This window comes from Podarcis gaigeae (assembly GCF_964106915.1).
Source record: "Podarcis gaigeae genome assembly, chromosome: 9".
NCBI classification, from domain to species: Eukaryota; Metazoa; Chordata; class Lepidosauria; order Squamata; family Lacertidae; genus Podarcis; species Podarcis gaigeae.
In genome coordinates this window covers 30,459,737-30,479,865 of record NC_139685.1, presented here as the reverse complement: position 1 = coordinate 30,479,865, position 20,129 = coordinate 30,459,737, and the positions used below count along the sequence as shown (strand labels likewise).

The following is a 20,129-nucleotide window of genomic DNA, read 5'->3' as shown; positions in this document are numbered from 1 at the left end:
TCAAGCCCGTAACTAGAGGTACCACTGTACTGGGTTTTAATAGTCTCCTCTTCCCCTTTTCTGCATTGTCCACAATCTCTTCCTATACCGCCCCCCCTCCCGAGAGAACTATTAGGAAACCACTCCAAAACGGCTGCCCTTCAGATTTGCTGCTAAGCAGTAGCAAAATAAATTATACTACTTTATCAGTTTCGCCACCAGTACTATTTTGCAGAGCCAAAAGGTTAGTCATACTCTGCATAGGAATGTCTTCCCCGTATGCCCTCAGAGTGGTTGGAGCTGCTGCTAATTGTCACGTTGGTCCAAAATAAAATATCTGTTGTTAATGATTTAATTACAGTTGAGGATGATGGCCTGGTTTATATTACCAAGACCCGGATTTCGTGTTGAGAACTCCTAGGTGGTTCTCATCAGAGTGCAATGAAAGCAAACTGGAAATACAGTACAGAACATTACAATAATAAATGACACCAAGCATGATGAATTTAGGATTATTATTTTTTTTACAATTGCTTAGACATGAGTAACAGTAAGTTGTTTGTTTTACTTTCCACTTAACTGAAAGGAGTCCTGTGATGCCATGTCATCCCATGAATTTAGGTACTTAAATCAGAAGCATAAACTTACAATCATGCATACTGATGACCTCTGGAGATTTGGAATTAGGAGACAAGGAAAACTTAAAGAAGTGGAAGATTCTTACTTTGTTCTTATTTTAATTAACAACACAATAAACCTTTTAATAGTGGCAAATACCAAACCCTTTACTGAAATTAACCACAGAAAACAAATGAGATAAGACTGTATATGGTTACATATTCATTCTGTATATAGCTGCTTAAAGAAATATTTCGTGCCATATTGAAAATACAATTTTGTACATCTTATGTGAGATTAGGTTCTTGGGGGCAAATGCTGAAAGATTTAACATTATAGCCCTGATCACGTATTCATGCTGCCGTGAGCTAGCAACCTACTCTGTCCCCAAACATAATATAGTTCTGTTCATTGCGGATCACCTCTTGGGACATTGAGGGAAGAGGATGTCTGTACGTAACCAATCCCTAGGCCCTAGACAGGTGAACTGTAACCAGAGATTACAGTGCTCTAAATATATGTGTGGTGCTGTGCTACAAGGGAGCAGCAAGCAGCAGTCGTTCCAGATGCCAGAGCTTACATTTTCACAACAGATGTATGCAGGCACAAGACTAAATCCTAGAAAGCACTTCTGTTTACATAAGAATTACCTCTGGACCAGGACAGTGGAAATCAGTAAAAAACAGGAAAGAGAAATATATTAATACATAATAGTTGATATCTGAATAAATTAAACTTTGAAAAAGGTATAACATTGCCTTTTTGTTGCTGGGGAAAATGTTGGAAAAGTAAAGAAACAGTTGGTACATTCTATCATTTATGGTGGTCATGTAGGATAACAAAAAACAAAAAAAAATGGACATGGTGTATAATAAATTAAAGAAAATGTTTAGAATAATGTCCCCCCAAAATCCAGAAGCTTTTCTTCTGTGAATAGTAATGACAGAAATCCCCCCAAAAACACAAATTGCCTTATGGATGTATGTGACAACAGCCACTTGAATTTTATTTCTCCCCAAATGGAGAACAGATACAGTACCATCAAGAGAAGAATGGCATCTCAAAATAATAGATTACATAGAACTAGCTAGTATGACAGATAAAGAAATAAGAGCCTGAAAGAGGATTGGATATTACATACGGATTATATGTTAAAATATAACAATAAAATAATCGTAACAGGCTGAAAAAATACTCAGCAGCAGTTATAATATGATATTATGTAAGGTAATGAAAATAATTTAGTAAAGAAAACACAGTTAAAAGGATAGTAGATAGTTAACCATGGAAAGAGTGGAAGGGAAGTATAATTTAAGACATAGAGGATTTAAATAATCTTGGAAGAATTTAGATACGTTGTTATTACTGTCATACGTTTGTTTTATACCTATGCTATCTTTTGTCTATGTTATGTATGACTGTAAACATAGCAAGTGTTGATGCCGAGATATAACAGAGTTCTTTGTATCTTAGGTATAGTATTTTGTTATCAGTGTGAATGTTTCTACCTGCCCCACTAGCAGTTCACAGTGTTCTGTTGGCAGTGTAGCCATTTAGACCTGAAAGTTATGGATGTCGTACTGCACAGTAATTTATTTGGACCAGCTAACCATACCAAGCAACCTCTGTTTGATTGTTTGCAAAGAAGTTTCTGTGCTTTCTTTCATGGAAGATATGCAGATGCACACTCAAGTGCTGCACAAATGGTTGCAGAATCTTCAATGCAGGACAACAAACTGCTGCTAGGAAATAAATAGGGAATGAATGAACTGGCTGTAAAGGGATTCTCTGAATTGTGTCCATGATTGCTATAATAAGATACTCAGTGTGGTATCAGTGTTAATTATTAAGTGGAAACAATAATATGTGATTGATGGATTGCCTAAAAAAATAAAAAGGGACAGTTATAGCCAGTTTTGATGCTACATCTGCTAGAAAAATTATTTCCTTTGGAATGATTAAGGAAATGCTCCAGCCATAAAAATACTTACTTTGGCAGCCTTCTTTGAACTCCACAGTCCTATTCAGTGAATATTCTAGGCCTTTCTAAAGCAGAATCACAGCTATTTTACTTACGGTAAAATTACACATGATTCAATCAAATATGAATCTTAAGAAAGACTCAGATGTAGGTTTTTCCTATTAGATTTCTCCCATCTTTTAAATGTAGTTTACCTTTTAGTTCTAAAATGAACTAGTGCTGTTTGAATTGTTGGTTTCCTAACACAGATCCTTTATGCCATAAAAATATCACAAGCAGATGCTGTAACAGGATTTGACACTTTTAGCATAACGCATTATACGTAAGAATGACAGCATGCAATAGTTTATTCTTTCAAGCAATTTTTCTAGAGGAATATAGCAATAAAATATGTTTCCACTGGAATAAATACATGATCCATTGCAGATTATTTTTTTTAAAAAGCTTTGTACTCTTCAGGACTGATACTATATTTTACAGTGAGCCAGAAATACTCAGTTGAAATAACTGTAAGTCATCAGTGTGTTGGTGATTGCTTGTACCAGCATTTTGTATTTGTTTCTTCTTTCGCCAGTCGTTGTGCTCTTGTACCATATGGATTATTCGCATGTATAAAACACTTATTTTAAAACTAGATCAGTATATATATCTCTGTTGCTGTTGCTGTTTTAGTCTGTGGCTGTACAGCACAATGCTATGCATGTTTACTGGAAAGAAAATCTCACTGTGTTTATGGTCATACTTCCAAGTAAGCAATCCTGTATAAAAGAAGCTGGCATAAAGCAAGCCAATCTAATTTAAGATGGCATAAGGTAACATCAAATAACTCTCGTTGGCAGCGTGGCTACTACCAGCTGAGGCGGCCAGAGCCTGGCAGAGGGAAACAAGTCTTTCAAATGCTGCCTGAGTTACACCACCCTTTTTGCTGATTTAACTTATGACAGATTGCCAGATCACATCATGTAGCTGAATGGACTTAATTTCCACCCTAAATTCCCTATCTTTGGTCCCACCTCATTTCTAGAACACCCCCTTTTCAGGGCTAGTGCTGGCTTAAGATCCATTGGCTTTGGCTCAGCCAGCTGGGTTCCAGCTGAGCTGAAACAGCAGAGATATGCCAGCATAGCGCAGCTGTGCCAGGAACCACTTGGCTCAACCAGAGATCCACTGATCCTAACCCAGGCTTCCTCAACCTCGGCCCTCCAGATGTTTTGAGACTACAATTCTCAGCATCCCTGACCACTGGTCCTGCTAGCTAGGGATCATGGGAGTTGTAGGCGAAAAACATCTGGTGAGCCGAGGTTAAGATCCCTGCAGATCTTGCTATAGGATTGCTTCCAAAGTGTGTCTAGGATTGTAGCCTTACTGCACAATCCTAAAACAGAAGTTTCCAGACCCTTCTATAGAAGGGTCTGGAAACTTCTGTTTCAGTGTATCTGAAGAAGTGTGCATGCACACGAAAGCTCATACCAAGAACTAACTTAGTTGGTCTTTAAGGTGCTACTGGAAGGAAAAAAAAATTTGTTTTGACTATGGCAGACCAACACGGCTACCTATCTGTAACTGCACAATCCTAAACATAATTTAAAAAATTCCTTCCAGTAGCACCTTAGAGACCAACTAAGTTTGTTATTGGTATGAGCTTTACTCAAGAGGAAGTCACACAACCGTTCAGTAAAAACTGTGTCTCGACATAGTTGCATAGGACTGCTGCTTAGTTTGTTTTAGCTTGTTTTTAATATTTGGCTGCAGTTTCTTTTAGTCATCATATTTGTCTATTTAAAATATATACTAATGTAAAACTGTCTTGAATCCCTCTCAAGATTGTCACCAAATTCATTGTACTAGCCATGGGTCTTGATAACTTGAAAAGAAAAATCAATGTAAAACTTCCAACACAGAAACAATGAAATAATGATAAAGAATATAACAAAAGTTTTAAATACTGTGTACTCAAATAGTTAACCCTGTGCAAAAAACCCCCACAATTTGAGGAAAAACTCTTTAACACTCCTACAGTGCTGCAGCGGCCCTTTACATTAGAAGTTTTCTTGCAGCCAAAGTGTACAATGCTTATTTATATATCACAAATGGATAAATATATTCTAACATAAAACAGATAATTTGCTCAGAATAGATTGTTAAGCTGGACAAGATTTTTTCAAAGAAAAATTACTTGGTTCATCCTATCAAGGATGTTTCATTACATAATAGATTACATTCTCTACCTACTTCATATTACAGATGCAAATGCATTGGGAGACAGGTTTCTGTTTGTATCTGCCATCCAGCAAAGCACAATCTTTAGGTGTAGTCCTAGAATAGTCCTGTGTAGAGGAACAATGGCCAGTTCAATATATATATACTTCTCTAGATATAATTCTCTAGAAAGGCAGGACATTATCTCTTTATCAATCAATGAAGCAATTATCTGTTTGAATGTAGATTACTGCATATGAGGGTACAGTGGTACCCCAGGTTACATACGCTTCAGGTTACATACGCTTCAGGTTACAGACTCCGCTAACCCAGAAATAGTGCTTCAGGTTAAGAACTTTGCTTCAGGATGAGAATAAAAATCATGCTCCGGCGGCACGGCAGCAGCAGGAGGCCCCATTAGCTAAAGTGGTGCTTCAGGTTAAGAACAGTTTCAGGTTGAGAACGAACCTCCAGAACGAATTAAGTACTTACCCTGAGGTACCACTGTATTATCAATTTATGATAATGTAAAACAGCCATATTTTCCCTTTTGGAAAATCTCCAGAATTATTTAAAAATACCAGGATTATTTAAATAATACCACTTTTATGTTTAAAAGTGTACACACCTTGGTATGTAGATTCCTGCATGTGTTCAGAATGGATCACATTAAAAGGGTTGTTCTCCCCAACTGTTAGGACTGTTAGGATTTCCTTTTGGTGGAAAATTTTCAGAGTGATTTAGTATATGCATCAATGAGAAAAGCTAGTTGTAGCAATTCAGAGCATGCATTCCACTTTATGAAAGGGAATTGTAAAAATCCTTTAAAAATGACATTTGAAATAGCATTAAAATACAATTTCCCTCTGATAAGGTTTTAAGGCATTCATATGAAAAATTATAACAATCAGAAAGGGTTTGTGTCATCGTAATGCAATGTTGTGTTGCTCATAAGTGGCATTAATCCATTAAGACTGCAATAATATTTTATTGTTAACTGTCATTAGATAAAATTATATATATTGGTTCAATCATTTGGTTTGCTAAAGTGCAATAATCTGTGTAATGATAAGAATTAGTAAACTGTTGTGAAGATGTTTTTTCAGATCAGATAATATATTCATCGGATGCTAAATAAACCTTTTAATAGATTGTGATAATTTTGAGCTACTCAGCAAAATTGATTTGTAAATTATTTAAGAATATTCGAGACTCTGGTTCCTCGGTCCTAAATGCCTCAACATAATTTATATTTTAATAAGGAATATTTAGTATTGTTATTGATATTAACAATAAATTATGGGAAACTAGGAAAAGGAATCATGATCCTAAACTAATCTAAAAGAGCATATATGTTAGGCCTGTATAGGCAAATAATTTATTCAAAGCTTGTCTCAATCTATATAGTCTAATAAAAGAATTAACCCATTTAAATTAAATTATAAATACAAAATTCCAAAATTCCTGTTATGATAGGCTAAACAACGGCATAAAATTCTGAGTTTAGATTACTATTACACCCTAACCCTGTTCCACTCCTTGAAAATAAATGATCTCTCAAGATTTGCAGTTTAGCCCAGACTAGTATGTTAAACTTCACTTCCACATTATTCAGTTTCACTATCAATCATGGATCGTGTCCCAGATGATTAGAAATTTATCAGTGTTGTGGGCATCTTTATTGGGATACTAGAGGGTCTCCGAAAGGCCTTGCAATGCATACTTGCCCTTCTGTGTTTCGCAAATGATGTCAAATAGTAGAAAGTTTACTGCAGATTCTCTTGAGAAGCCATTGTGCACCCAGCCCTTTTTTCTCATAGTCCACTTGACTGCTTCATTGAAGAAAACCTGTGTAAAGTCATGCTATGATGACAAGCCTTTTGCCTATCAGCTTTCCCCTTTTAAAAGAAAAAAACTTAATGGAAGATGTTCATAAGTGCTCATTCCATTCTGATGTGAATATTCAGAAAGCTGTGAAGCTGCAAGTGGCAGCATTTAATACTGTGTCTCATAATGCCTGAATAATTTTCCAGAGAATGATCGCTGCAGCTGGTGTGAGGATGTATATTTGTTTATTTTCCACCTTGGTCCTTCTGGAATGCTGACATAGCTAATCTGCCATGCACATAGGAGAGAATGGTTTCATATTCATAGCTCTCTGCCATTCTTTCGAACAAACAGAATCAGAAGCCAAACCTTCGGACAATGTGTGCTACTGTAATCCCAGAGAGTTTATTTGAACTGACTCTTCTGAGCCTCTTTCTTGAGTGAAGAATCTGAAGTGTCTTCATGAGGAATTTGGAAAAAGAGAGGTAGAAGCTGTCCTTTGTGTTTTTTAACGGATGCTTGTGAGAGAAATGGGGATGGCATAGGCTGTCGGGGTGAGTTATAGAATGCATTTTGTGATCTTCCCCTGGTAGTACTGCTCATTATGTTAAACAGTGTAGCTCTTAAACCCTCTGTAGTTTTCATTTTATGTGCATTGGCCTTCATTTGCTGAAATGCTTCAAGTTCACAGCACTAAAGTCATTTTGAAAACAGGATGTAATTACAAAGGTTTCTTATGCTTACCCACAGCTTTTTGGGACCAATGTAATTATCATTACATGGGGATACTGTAAATTGAATATCCCTTCCCTAATTACATTAAACTCAAGGGTTAGCTGCTTAAGCATCCAAATAAGAAAAGTTCACCCTTCGCTATAAATAGTAGAATTGTTCTGTTAGTTAAGTTGACCTTTAAAGCTCAGCATTTACATGATATTGTCAGGTGTACATTATAAAGATAGCTTGTAATGAGATCTGTAATGAGTAACCCAGTTATAATGGCCTTTTCTAAAAGTTCATTTATTCAGCATTTTCTAACGGCATGATGAAATTAAAGTTTGAATCTGTGCATGTCAGGCCCTTTTAAGGGACCAGTCACACTGTTCTTAGTTTTGTGCTGTCCTGCCAATGGCTGGAATTAGTTTAACAATCCTGCCACAGCACAAAATTGACAAAAGTTACTATACATGTGATTAGTTAGTCCTGCCTATGTAAAGAAGAGTATTGAAAGGTTTAGTGTGTTCATTGATTTAGTGTTTTCTGTTCTACTTTCTCCTCCTTTGTGAATATATTCTAGTCTAGCTACATTTTGTGAAAAATAAAGTTGGAGGGTGTGAGTAGATGGAAGTGAATTCTCATAACTTTGGTGGTTGTGTCTGTACGTGTGTCCTAATCTATTTGTAGTTGTAAATGTATTTGCAGTTGTATTGGTTATATGTTTCGTTGCTGGAGGAAAAAGTTCTAAGTATTGATACTTGATGGATTTCTGCTTGTTTGCAAATTAAAAATATTAATGTTCCACATAGCTATCTCTTACTATTGTTTGTTTTTCTACTATGGCTTCAATAAAATACCATTCCACTATTGAAACTCCCTTACCCCACCCCGCCGACACTTTTTACTGAATTCCCTTTATAAGCAATCACTTGAAAATGACAACCTGCTTATGTTGGACAAATCGGGAAGTATGCATTACAAAGGAATTTTCCTACTGTACATAAACTATAATTTTGACCAAACAAAATGAACACGAAAGTAACTTACTAAACAGCACAACGCAAAGCTTGAATTGCAATAACCTAATGATTTAAACATTTTATCTTTTTAGTCTTGTGCTCCGCTTTCTTGTACAATCATGCTTTCCTGATTTGAGTAGTAAATTATTTTTCTTGAATGTGTTTCTATTTTAACATTAAACAGACTTTTGATCTAAGTCACATTTATTTTAGCAAAACGTTAAAATCAAGTCAATTGTGTTATTTGACTTGTACAATAATATAAGGATTAGAATATACAAGAAAAACGAACACATCCCATTCGGCTATGAAATAGAGGATTATGTTTTCTATTATCAGACATTATGCAACCTCGGGCAGGGGTGGAGAAATAGGCTGCAGTTTTATGTGACTGACTGAATTGGAATTCATTCAAAGCATTTTTGCAGAAATATACGTGAGGCTAGACAGTGCCACTAAGCAAGTAAGTAAACTATTCAATAGTGAGGAGAACAAAGAGGTTACACCAAGAAGACAAATGAGATAGACGGCCTCTCTGAAAGTACAGCGGAATGCAGAGAGCCCTTTTCACCTGTTGATTCTTGGCTCAACTACAGTCCAGATATGTAGCCACCAAAAGTTATTTACCATCTGTTGGCTTGTCACTTCTCTGGGAAACTTTGGAAATGTGATCTCCCATTTCTAAACAGATTTACTTGGTGCAACAATATATCTAAGTGGAACTTTCACACAAGAGTACTTCGCAGTCATCCTGCCCTTTCCCTCTCCTCTGCTGTATCTGTTCGATGCTGGCAGACAAGGATGGCCTGTCATTTAGTCAGAGGGAGGCAGCTGCCTCAAGTGTTGGACGTACGGAGCAGCAATAAGGTGTTTGTAGACAGCTGTGTGTACTATGTGGTCAGCCTTGCACCCCCTACGGTGGAAGACACTGCCCCATTACCAGTGTTGAATATAGATTCAGCTGCCAGTCTGGTTTGCATCTGTATGTGGGGAGGAGTGCAGTATGGTCCACCCTAGGCAGTAAAATGTTTGGGGCTGCTGCTCCTAGTGGAGCCATTGGCTGCAATGCTTATTGCCACATGTGGAAGAAGTTCGCTGCAACTAGACAAATTGCTACACTTGTAATTAAAGGGAAACCCTGTTTGCTGCAGCTGCTGACCAATTCTTGGCTGCACAGATGTTGGTTCTGTTCTTATAGTCCTTTAGGTGAGCCACAAGTTTTAAACAACTGAATGGGTGGCTTTTCCCACATTCAGCTGAACTGATATACTGAATTCATTCTCATGTGTTGTGAGGTGACTGGTACTATAGCTGGGTTTTATAAAGGTCACCAGTGGAGGATAGAATCAGAACATGGACCTCCTAAGCAAGTGGGCATGATTTGGATGCTGACTCAGAAGGGAAGCAAGACTAAGACTGGATGGAGCATAGGGAAAGGTTAGGCAGAGACTGCACAGGACCAGATTTGAGTCCATCCTTAGATCCTTAGCTATGAGTAGCAGCAAGCTCTGTTTCTTTTCTTCTTTTAATACCCCAAACCCAGCCCTGAGGTTCCATCCAGCACTCTGTGGAGTTCCACAAAAATGGAATTTCTCCTCCCTCAACCCAAGCGCCCTCAAAATCTGCTCTGGAGGGCCCCCACTGGAGGGTGTAGAGAGGGGTTGCAAGGGAGAGGAGAGGGGTTGCAAGGGAGAGGAGATGGTAGGGCTGCCATACGTCCTGGATCTTAGGCAAGTCAATTGAAAAAATTTGTTTTTTGTTGAGGTTCTCTGAAGTCTAGTGGAACAGCAGCTTTGGTTACAACCCCTGGCCTGAAAGGGGCCTTGTCTCGTGACTGTTATGATTTTCTGTTGTAGGTCTATTTCTGTCCCTTCTGCAATTAGCCTAGCATATAGTTTACACTTTCTGTGAAATATGTGTGCTACACTTCTGTTTTAGAATGAATTGGTAGCCACGATACGCAACATAAATAAATTCTATTGCTGAAATGAATAGAAGCTTTGCTGGGATAGTTTGTACTTTAATGTGCGGAAGTCCTGTTGTTGCAGAATAGGGAAGTATGTAAAAAGTAATTATGTCAGCTGTGCTGTCTACTATTGGAAAGCTGGTTATCTGGAATTTCAGTTATCCGAACAAAAGAATTATACCCAAACCTCACTACACGAATAGCTGATTCTGATATAAGGAAGTGGCAAACTCTGGCTGTTCAGATTTGTCTGTGTTTCACTGGCTGTTGGCAGTCATTCTGAGAGGAAACCATGAATGGAGGGAGATCGGACCATTCAGGTAGCAGGAGAGATCAGATAGGGAACAGTTTTTCCTTGTATTTGTCTTTTGCTCTGGTTGGCTGCAGCAGTTTGGGCTGAAACTGGGGGGGGGGGGTGGAGATAAGAGAAATCACAGATTAGAATGTTCCCATAGGAAATAATGGAAATAATCAACTCATTATGCAAATCTTGCCAATACCAGAAACTAATCGTATGCTGCGTAAAGATAGCTGGGAAAGGGGAAATTTGCTGGGAGTGGGCAGAGGAAAGGAAGGTCTCCCTTTTCAGAGGAAGTGTTAAAGTAAATTAGAAAGTGAGATGATTATTGTTGTTGTAATAAAAACCAAAGCTGTTACTGGAGGAAGAAGCGAATGCAAAAAGACAAGACAAGAGAGTTGAAAGAAACTGGCGGTTTGGGGAAAGGTGAATAGGGTACAAGTTGAGTAGGGAAAGAGAATAGAAGAAATTACAGGAAATGGGTAATAATAAGATGTATATGGGACTGGCAATGGGAATATAGATATTTTTAAAAGTCTTCCCTGCTTAGAGCCTCTGGATCAGCAAATCCTGTTTGAACTGATAAGGATTCACAAAACTTTCAGATCAAACTTAGCTTGAGGAAAGCAGAGTTCCTTCTGGGTGCAAGGAAAAAACACAGGAAAGAACGTAGCAATTTCCAAAAATTGGCATCAATAGAAAGTGATGTTGGTAATTGTGACATGATTATGCCAAACTCTGCCTCCACCTGCCATCATTCTGAGACTGGGTCTGGGTCTGCACCTCTGTTTTGTGACTAGTGGGCCTCATAAATCTTTCAGGCATTTGAAGTAGGCCTGGAAATAAGAATCTATACGACCCCGTTGCAATTATGCAAGCACCCTTTAAGCTTATGCATTCATTTAGACTATGGTTGCTCATATCCCAGGATTCCTGTAAGTACTCACACAGTCATTTCCATTTTCTTCAGAAGCAGACAGAAGGAAAGAAAACTGTCATTTACCTTTAATATTGCTAAATCCACTGTGGTTTTTTGTGTGTGGAAAGGACACTTTTTAATAAAGGTAGTACCCACATTTCCCCAGCACATAGAACTGCTCTTCTGTGTGTTTGTTAGCCCTTCGAACCCACAAAGTAACCCTAGTTTATACATAATTGTTTGCATAAAGACCCACATATAATGGCAATAGCTAATGTTGGAGAGCAGTAGGCATGCCATAGTGATATTTGGGGAGGTAGGGCTGCTCACTTTTTGGTCATTTTGGGGGGCGGGATATATTTTTATTTATTTTCAAGAATTGTATCTAGGTACAGAGTAATAAAAATGCCTTCAGCAGTACAGATATTTGTCATTTTTGAGTCAGTAACAGTTATGCAAAGGTTGATGAATGCAATACATCAAGTAACAACAGAACAAATAACTGTTTAACCCACCCACCCACCCACCCAAATTATTAGTTTTCTTAACAATTCACACACAGTACAGTGCATCAGAATAGCACTCAAGCAAAACTCTTGTTGCAAGTGGGAGACAAAGAAGATAATTTTGCTGGCATTATTAAAATGACAATTTGTTGATCAATAGCAGCTTGTTTTCGAATCTATTCCTTTAGCCACTTTATTTGTACACTCTTTCATCTTGCTCATTCTAAGCTTTCTTATGAACTGCATCTTAAGCTAAACATTTCAATGATTTTTCCCCTAGAATTTTGCAGGCTTAAAGGGTTTCTGTTGCCTGCTTCAACTATTTAGATTAAAAGCAGTTGCTGCTGAATTTGCACAGCGTTCAGATGGGATTGTGCTTTCATGCTCCTTCAAACAGATGGATAACCTCTGTCTGTTGATAGATTTGGATGGCCTAGTTGGCATTTCTTTCATCCCTGAACATACGCTGAAGTACTTGGAAGCTGTTTTGTGAAAGCGTTAGTTACTCCTGGTTTTAGGCTTGTGTAAACAATAATTTCCTCTGTCCTAGGAATTGTTTCCCCCCTCTTGTTGGGCTAAAATTGGTTGTGGTCTACATGTTCATCTGTGTTTTTCATTTTCGTTTAGATTAGAATTATAAGGCATAACTGGTTTTGTTTGTATTACACAAATTGGTCGCTTTTGTGATTTTTAAAAAGACTTCTATTCTAGTCTTTATTTTGTTTTTTTGGTAATACTGTTCCAAGGAACATTCATTACAACTTCTTTTTTCATAACACATAACATTTTGAAATAATGATATGGGGCAGATTCCTTCTAAGCTTGAGTTAAGGCCAAAATTATTTTTGTGATACCCTGCTTAGCCTTTTCTACAAGTAAGTTTATTTCTTTCCTTCTCCCTGCTCCTTTGCCCCCACATTAAACCGGTCTTGTACTCCAACTATCTCTAAAAATTTATGAATTCTTTCAAAAATGGATTATTACATTGAAATCTGGTATATATACAGACCTACTCCCAGGTAGGTCTGTATAAGATTGCAATCTGGGTTGTGCAAAGTATGTAAATTAGGCTTCCTCTAACAACAGAATGTGTGAACTGTGCATTTTGTATTCACAGGGGAAACTAGTATCCATACTTTCAAGCTGAAAAATATTCAGCATCTGCTATTTGATGCTACTTTTCATAGTGGTATCTGAATTGAGCTGTTATTTCCTGAGTTTCTGACCCTTAAGCCTCCAGTCCCTTTTTGCACTGCTGTGTTGTCTTAGCCAAGCCAGTGGTGTCCTAAGTTTGGGTGATAATATTAGGGTCTTTTATTTAAGCTTTCCAGCTTCCTGCCTGTGGTGCTCCATTTGTTCTATGGGCAAGAACATTTTCTCCACATGGGCCTAGCTCCTAAGTTCTGTTCCAGCAGAGAAATAAATTACAGACTCAGTATAATGAGAACATCAGTGTCCAGTAAATGTCATTTTAGTTGTGAGAGCACTATTATGTGGGGCAACATTTAATAATTTTTCTGTATTTTTTCTATTTCTCAAATAATCTTCCAGTTTATACATGATCTGTGTGAATTATTTTGTAGGATAGCTGCTGCTGAGATTGCCAGTAGAATGCCAGATATAATACTAAGTCTGATAGTGCCAAAAGCAATTAACTATTTGTTTCAGCCAATTTAAGTATGCTTTCTCAAATAATTACACCTCCTAGCTCCTTAATTGGTGGTGATGATCCTTATAAGATGAATAAGAAAAGGCATTTATTTCCTAACAACCTTAATTCATTATGGCCACCAGTCTTAATAATGAATCAGACAATCCACCAAAAGACTAAAATCTGCAGATAGTAATTATGAAAGTTGTCTGGATTGCAAATATGCACTAGACACCTTTGATTATTCTTCCTTGTCAGCTGGCACCCTGGCTCTGGTCCCAAGAGTTCTCCATACCCCCAGGTAGTCTCTTATCCTTAGAAATTTCCCCTGGTCATCACAGGACCTTCCCTGTTTTTTACATTCAGCTTTCCTTCTCTTAACATGCTTTCCTCCCCTTTCTGGCTCACTAGTGGGGTTAACAGCCCCAGACCAGTATTTCCTGTTCCTCTTTCCTTCTGTCCTCCCCTTAGCCCTCACTATGGAAGGGCAATTTCCCTCTGCTGCTCCTGTGTTCTAAAACTCTTTGGTCTTCTCACTTTGTGTCTCGTATTTCTTCACATCCTTCCTTTGCCGCTCTGTGCTCTATCTCTCTTCCCTCCCTTTGTCTTCTCCCTCCCCCCACTCCCCACATCCGTGGGACCAGAGCCAAGCTCTCCTGTACACAGGCTTTTAAGTTGTTGCATGTCGTGCTGTGTCTTGCCAATGTAGATTATCGCCACGCAGCTCCACGTCAAGTCCTGACACCTTTGTGTCTTGCCAGACTGGCTGAAAAGCTCCACTGAGACTGCCCCCACTGGGGTCCTCTCACATTCTTAGGGCCTGTCCACATTTGAGCATTGTTGTTGTTGGCATCCGTCTGGCTCTAAAGGCAATGGAGTATGCTTCCAGGGTCAAAGTCAAACCACACAGTGACATCTCCAGGGAGCAAGCCTGCGCAGTGTATATGGAGTTTACTCCTTAGCCTTTTCTTCTCTCAAAGATACCCTCCTGCCCCTCACTTGCCTCTACAGCAGGCATTCTCAGACTCGGCCCTCCAGCTGTTTTGGGACTACAACTCCCATCAGCTAACAGGACCAGTGGTCAGGGATGATGGTAATTGTAGTCCCAAAACAGCTGGAGGGCCAAGTTTAGGGATGCCTGCTCTACAGCAACTACAGGAACTTCCTTCTTGATCATTGAACCCACTATTATTCTCGTCTGCTGAATCCACCAGAGCCTGTCTTCGCACGCAGGGGAAGTCCCTCACTCATGGACGGTTTGAGACCCATTTGAGAATTATTTAGCTGTTACTCCAGTTTCCCCCATTCAATTTAGACTCGAGAAGTCCACACCCAGAAGTACTTGAATATGTGGAGTAACTTTAGTTTTTCCCATTGATATCAGTAGGTGTTCATGGTATTGTTCTTGTGTTTCCCCCATCTTCTGATCTGTTGATTCTATTATTCCAATTAAGTACGAATAGGGCATGGATGCAGATAGTTGTATGCAGGCCCACGCAGAGTTTGTCTGAGGCCCAGCACAGGAGTCTTGTTAGGATAAAATAAATCTGATTTCAGTGTGACCTAAGCAATGCACTTTTGTTTCACTATTCCAAAAGGGAGTGTGTATACAACTGAAAAGACATTTGGGAAAGCTAAGCATGATCAGATGTTCATATTTAGGAGAGTTAGACTTTAAAGGACCGTTGTGATTTTCTGTTAAGAGAGCATCTCCTAAAACTGAGTCTACCTGCTTCAGCTTTAATCAGGAGCAGCTGTGCATAATTAGGCATGGAAGCTTTAAAAAGAGTTGGCTCCCTTCAGAATGGAAACAGTCAGGGGGTCCCTGCCCAGATTCCAGGACTGGGAGCTTTTCTAAAGATGCAAGGGCTGTCTCCTTTATACTGCTTCATTGCTTAAAGGCAGTTTAGCTTCACAAAAGAACTTCGACTGTGGATTTCGCTGGCCTGTGCACCAAGAAAACAATATTTTATGAATCTCAACCCCCTGAAACATTCCCTTATGTTTAACTTGAGATTCATGCCGAGTTCTGTCTGGCTATACAGACTTTGGCTTTGGCACAGAGCAATGTGTTACGCTTGCTAGCTTTTCAAAAAAGTACCCAGCAAGAATAGTATGCCAGATTAGTCTAACTGAATGTATGCTAGTTAGAGCTCAGATCGTCACATACAAAATTACTTGCTAAAGTTGGAGGAAAGCCATACTTGATTGTAAATTGCTTAACTTGACCTCCTTTAATGATGTACTAGCTAGGTAGCGGCTGTTGCCATAATAGCTACAACAACATTTAAAAAAAAAAAATTCTCTCTTTGTGGGGAATTCGTACACAGACTTCTTTTAATTGCACAGTTTGAGCTGTCTCCTACTGTTGAATAATTTAACTAGGAATTTCACACCACTAAAACTAGTTTTTCCATGAACTTAACTGTGCTGCTCCTCAGTGGAGGATAGATGGTGGCTAACAGATTGAATCCTGACAAGACAGAAGTACTGTTTTGGGGGGACAGGAGGTGGGCAGGTGTGGAGGACTCCCTGGTCTTGAATGGGGTAACTGTGCCCCTGAAGGACCAGGTGTGCAGCCTGGGAGTCATTTTGCACTCACAGCTGTCCATAGAGCACAGGTCAATTCTGTGTCCAGGGCAGCTGTTTACCAGCTCCATCTGGTACGCAGGCTGAGACCCTATCTGCCTGCGGACTGTCTATCGGCCTGCGGACCAGAGTGGTGCATGCTTTAGTTATCTCTCGCTTGGAGTACCGCAATGCGCTCTATGTGGGCCTACCTTTGAAGGTGACCCAGAATGTGGCAGCTAGACTGGTGCCTGGGAGCAACCACCGAGACCACAAAACACCGGTCTTCAAAGACCTACATTAGCTCCCAGTACATTTCCGGGCACAATTCAAAGTGTTGGTGCTGATCTTTAAAGCCCTAAACCAGCCTTTCTCAACTTGTGGGTCCCCAGATGTTGTTGAACTACAATGTTGGTGAACTCCCATCACCCCTAGCTAGCAAGGCCAGAGCTCAGGGGGTGATGGGAGTTGTAGTCCAACAACATCTGAGGACCCACAGGTTGAGAACCGCTGCGAAACGGCCTCGGTCCAGTATACCTGAAGGAGCATCTCCACCCCCATCGTTCCACCCAGACACTGAGGTCCAGTGCCGAGGGGCTTCTGGCAGTTCCCTTGCTGCGAGAAGCCAAGTTACAGGGAACCAGGCAGAGGGCCTTCTCGGTAGTGGCTCCTGCCCTGTGGAATGCCATCCAACCAGATGTCAAAGAGAAAAACAACTACCAGACTTTTAGAAGACATCTGAAGACAGCCCTGTCTTAGGGAAGCTTTTAATGTTTGACAGATTATTGTATTTTAATATTTTGTTGGAAGCCTCCCAGAGTGGCTGGTGAAACCCAGCCGGATGGGCGGGGTATAAATAATAAATTATTATTATTATATTCAGTGGCAGCCTGTGTCCAGTGGTAATAGTAGGCCAGAGGGAAGAGGTGAATTGTTGCCAAAGCCAGCTAATTCTGGTTTTGTTCTTTCCTCCTCTTGCGTAATGACACTAACAACTCTTAACTACTGCAGCACATTTCCTTAGTACTTAACATGTGCCAGCTCTTCTTAGGCAGAGAGCACGGCCCAGAGCCAGAGCAGCCTGAGGGGCCAAAATCCATTCACCAAGCTTGACAGCCTTTCTTTCTCCGCCAACATCTCATTTTCCTCCTACTGCTTCATTGTGGGCAAAGACTACAGCTCCCCTTAAAACATCTTATATCTTTATAAGATATAAGATATAAAGATATGCCTCTAACTCTTTATAGGGAAGAATTGCCTGCTAAGGAGAGCGCCAATAGCCAGTGCCAACCTCTGGACTGGTGGTAAGTAAGGAGTCTGGCAGGAAGGAAATGGGCAGGCTGGGGGTTGCCTGAACCTGGTGAGAGAGCGCGCCTTTCAGTCTAATAAGCCAGCATCTACTCCTGCTTTGGGTAGATGCTTTGAAGAGTGTCGCTTTTATGACACCTCTAAGCAAAATGTTCTTGTTCTTTTCAAAAGGGAGTAGACATCTGGTGGCCACATAGAAATATCGGGCAATTTCAGTTCACATTCTGAGCATATATGCTGCGATAACAACAGAGGCATGTTCTGTACCAAGCCCTGCTTCCAGACATGAAGTAGAATCAAGGAAACCCAAGAAGAGGATGAATAAGCAGCAAAATATAAACAATGATGTGAAGGGCGGGTTCTGTTGTGATGGTAAACTGAGTCTAGGAAAGAAGCAGTAAGTGAACTGTGCTGGAAGCTTGTGATGATGAAGAAGAAGCAAAGGCTTTGTGTGGGAATTCCCCAGGGTAGGGGAGCATAATAAGCATAGAGAAATGATTGGGGGGTGTTTTGAAGGAAAAGATGTGACAATGGTAGAACCCCAGCTCGTGTTTTATGAACTTCAGCTGCTTCTGCTCTGTAAGAATTACTATTGAGTTCAAATGAACACCTAAGTAATCACCCTTTTTGTTTATAAATGACACCTTTGAATGCTCCATTTAAGGGAGTATATCATTTCTTCTCAGATTTGTATCTTGAGATATAGCTGACAGTTCATTAGAATTCGGAGGAGTCTGAAACTCAAAAGCATACTTCTTGATGCAAGGGTAAATGGGTCATCATCCACTACGTTGTTGGTTTTTGTTGTCTAAGTGTTTTTTTTAAAAAAAGAGACGTTGCATAAAAATTGCTTTTAAAGAAGGAGCATTGTAAAAAAAAATTTTTTTTAAAAAACTAATGTGTCACGACTATGGAAATATCTATTACTATCTTAAGTAATAAGAATTTGTTAAGCATATTTCCCAGAGGGAGAACTTCACACTAAGTACACTAGTGCCCAGTATTAAAACTGAAGATAACAAGGCCTGTGCCGTTACAAATAATAGTGCTTTGTGTGCGCTCTGCTACAGCACTTTTCAGTAATGCTATTTGCATGTAGGGTTTTAATTAAGAGATAACTGTCACCACAGGTTGACTGCAAAAGGCTCTAGTATCCAGCAGAGAGATAAATGCCAGTGCCAAGTTATGCAGGTTGGATAGCATACAGGGGGTCTATAATATAAAATGGATTCATAATTAAAAGTCACTTATTACATAGCCATTGTGTTATAGAGAGAAGAGAATGCCTGAAATCTGGCCATTTTATGGTATAATATATTACCTATGCATTTTTTTTCTGGCTCAGCTGCATATGATCCTGTTTTAACAGAAAACATTTTATGAACTTTTTGAAGTGTAACTTTATAGTTTGCGTATACACACATAATTAGATTTACTTCTGTCATGTCCTAAGGCTAAGATGATATGGTAGATGGCCACTGTTCCATTTTATAAGATGGGACATTGAATACAAGAGTGACACTTCCAAAATCTTCTAATGGACATGATCAAACTTCACATACTCCTCCCCTCTTTCCATACATCTGCAAGGAGGACATCGGAAGCTTTCATTTCCACTTCTGGTTAACTATGATTTGTCATGCCATCTGGACTTACAAACTGTGGTTGACGTTGCTCTAATTAGTATAAAACACAACTTTAAACTGTGGTTTGTCTAGTTGGCTTATTTGAACTAGCCATAGTTAATATTAATCATAGTTCCAGATAACATGTCACTCTGGGTGACTTAAAATAGAAGCCTCCAAACTCCTTGCAGCCACAGGGGGGGGGGGGGGAGGAGACAGGAAGCATGTGATCCCAAGGCTTGCTATGGTTCATTCATGTCACACTAAACCATGCTTTGATAAAACAAAATTTTAAAAATCCTTCCAGTAGCACCTTAGAGACCAACTAAGCTTGTTATTCAGATACTGAAGAAGTGTGCATGCACACGAAAGCTCATACCAATAACAAACTTAGTTGGCCTCTAAGGTGCTACTGGAAGGAATTTTTTTTCTTTGGTTTTGACTACGGCAGACCAACACGGCTACCTACCTGTAATTACATGCTTTGATAAGTAAGACATTTGAATATGTGATCAATGAGTCCATGTGTAAGGTGGGATTTCAGCTTGGATCAGTGTATAGTTATCAATTGTTATCTATACAATGAAATCTGAAAAATTATTCATGCATGTTAGCAACATGGAATTTTGTGAAAATGGATCTCTAGGTTTCTTAAATCTAGGCCAGTCTCTTCATGCCTAAAGGGGGGAAATATCATTGTCTATGCAGGAGATAAGAGTCTGAGCAAAATGATTTGTCAAATGTATAGGTGCCCCCCCATTCAAAAAGTATTATATTGGAAAGAAAAAGTATTCTATTGCTAGTATAAAATCCATATTCACTTCCTGTCATTTCCTGTCTTGCAGTCTATTTGTAAAACATACTGATGTTTGTCCTGTACAGGATTACAGATTCCAAAGTGCTCTGTTCTGTTCTACAGACACAATAAAGAAGAAATAGATTAAAGCA

The 20,129-nt window shown here is 39.3% G+C and overlaps 1 protein-coding gene across 50 annotated transcripts in view; it reads left to right on the top strand.

Moving 5' to 3' along the window:
* The window catches only part of TENM3 (teneurin transmembrane protein 3), a 1,240,854-nt gene that overhangs the window by 1,054,923 nt on the left and 165,802 nt on the right, over nt 1-20,129 (top strand). The gene's annotated exons all lie outside the window — the stretch shown is intronic.